Below are 2776 nucleotides of genomic sequence, written 5' to 3'. Positions count from 1 at the left end.
TGGTATTTGGAACGAGGGGAATGGTGTGATCATGGCGTCGTTATGGGGGTAAACTGTTGAGTGACTCGAACATATCGGAGTATTGCCCAATAACCTCCTGGAACATCGAGTTCGATTCTGATTCTTGAAGGACAACCTCTTCTTGTAATGAATAAAGATCCACCAACAGGGCCTCTTCTGTGGAATGCCACAATTTATAGAGAGATTTTAAAGAAACTGCAGCCTTTTATAAACCTGGTTCCCCTTTGATGACAATTTTAGACCCATCAATTTTGAACTTCATTTGCAATGTCTTCCGATTGACTTTCATGTCACCTAAGTTTCATGCCACTGCATTCTAAGTATGACATCAATGCTACCCAATTCTAGAGGCAAGAATTTTGTATTAATTCTTAAATTTGGTAGTCGCAATTCCACCCCTTTACAACAGCCTCTGCCTTTTACGACTTGATTGGTACCCACCTTTACCTCGAAACTAGGAGCCTCTTCTATTGGTAATTGTAATCGAGTAACCAAATCCGTAAAGATAAAGTTATGGGATGCCCCACAATCAATAAGAACGATCACAACTTCTCCATTTATGTGACCCTGAATTTTCATAGTCCTCGGTGATGATAAACCCACCACAGAGTTTAGTGACAGCTTGATTGGTGGAATCACAGTGTCTTGACATCCCTCAATTTCGTTTAGGTTAAGCACGCCAACCTGTTAACTAGTTTCTGTAGGATCATCTTGGAGCAAGAGAATCTATAATTCCTTGTTTTTACACTTGTGACCCACTCAATATTTCTCATCACATCGAAAGCAAAGTTCCTTCACTCGTTTGTCTTGAAGCTCTATCTCTGTTAATTTCCTGGTCACTCCAAATTCGGGTCGTAATATGGATGTTGGACTAGTACCCTTACTCTTCCTCAACAAGGATGGAGCACTAGTGATCGTGGTACTGTAAGTTGGAATTGGACGAAGACTTGAACCGGTGAAATTAGGGGAGGGTTTGTACGATACATTATTCCCTTTAACGCTTCCAGTCAAACGAGAATTTCAATTCTCAACCAATTGGGCCGTTTTCATGATTTGGGCTAATCCTTGAGGCCTCAACAGTCTAACCTCAGCATGTATGTTGGGCTTGAGTCCATTCATGAAATTGCACTAACACTCGATCTGGAAGATCTGATAGGGAAGACGCTAAAATTTCGAAGGAATGACGAAATTCGCGAAGGTTACCTATTTGTCGAAGCGCTAAAAGTTGTTTTAAGGGTGGAACCACCGTCAGTCAGCTTGAACCGGTTGATAATATGCAATTTTAAATCATCCCATAGCAAAATTGATTGACGACCATCAGCCTAGTGGAACCATGCGAGAGCCTCACCCTCAGTTATATACCCGCCATGGCTACCTTCTTTTTATCATCAAAATGTTGTAGTGCGAAATAGCATTTGGCTCTGAAAAATCCACCCATCCGGATCAATTCCATTGAACATTGGTAACTCTACACGTCGTAATCTCCAATTGGATGGAATAAATCCTTGAGTTGTTGGTTTTGGGGAACTAATCGTCTCTGGAGAAGAAACGAAAGTAAAATTAACATCACCTATTGGTTTCGCAACCGGATTACCACCAGATCCACGTGATTGATATGAACCACCAGATGTGCCCGCTGGAGATGAGACCTTCGGCCCTTGTTGTATCAACGCATCCAAATTCCCCACAATGGATTGAATCCTTTGATCTAAATCATCGATTCTTTTGGTGTTCCCTGTCAAATCGGTGCGAATTGCCTGAACACTTTCTTCCAACGCGTCCAATTGATCGGCTTGAGATTTGGGAGGCATGGTCGATCAGAATCGGTTGCTCAGATACCAATTTGATAGACCCAAACAATTGTAATCGTATTAATGGCAAAACTGGATTGATTACAATGACAAATCGAAGAAAACTAGATGGGAATTCGAGAGCCCATTTCTCTCCTACACGATCAAAAGATCACACAAAATCTGAATGAAATCCCATGCCAAAACCACACACCTACCATATACTATTCTCATTACCTTCTTTGTTATATTTCCAAAATTATCCCCTTGACTTCACTCTCTATTTATCTTTGGACCCTTCCTCGAATATACTTTCGTAATTGGAGGCTTATCAGTGTCTTCTACAGTCATAATTTTTTTTTGAAAACTATTGGATTGTAATCAACAGAGTTTGTTATGCATCCATGACAAGTTGATTGTCAGGACATAGGAGTTAAATTTTAGAATACTATATGTATTTCTTACATGTATCCGTCCTTATATGCATCCGTCCACTACTACTCTACATTTGTGCAACTTGATTTTCATCATGTTCTAGTATTTGGATGTTTGATTTTTTAATCTATCAATTTGTGCAACTTAGATTTCATCAAGTTCTAGCGAGAAGAGAACTTGATACTTCTTTTCCGATGAAGAGAACTTGATACTTCTTCGGATTGGAATTAATAGCATGTGTGTGTTTTTTTCCCATGTGGAAGTTATATCCTTCACAAATATCTTTCACTTTCATTTTGATTTGATATGGCCAACTTGAGACGCTTTTGAGATAGTCACTTATCATCTTTTTTTTAGATTGCCAATATGAGTTGAACGCTCGTGCTAAAATCTATTCATTACCATGCAGAAAATAGCACCGCTGCTAATGTGTTACATGAAAACTTCAATACATTGATTCAGGCCTGCTATATTGAAAGATGCCCTGCTCATGAACCATTTCTTGCACCAGAGGAAGGAGATGCTCCTGC

Source organism: Cynara cardunculus (assembly GCF_001531365.2).
Source record: "Cynara cardunculus var. scolymus isolate 2C chromosome LG 1, CcrdV1, whole genome shotgun sequence".
Taxonomy (NCBI): domain Eukaryota; kingdom Viridiplantae; phylum Streptophyta; class Magnoliopsida; order Asterales; family Asteraceae; genus Cynara; species Cynara cardunculus.
The sequence above is the reverse complement of the archived record's forward strand: the minus strand, read 5'-3'. Positions refer to the sequence as shown.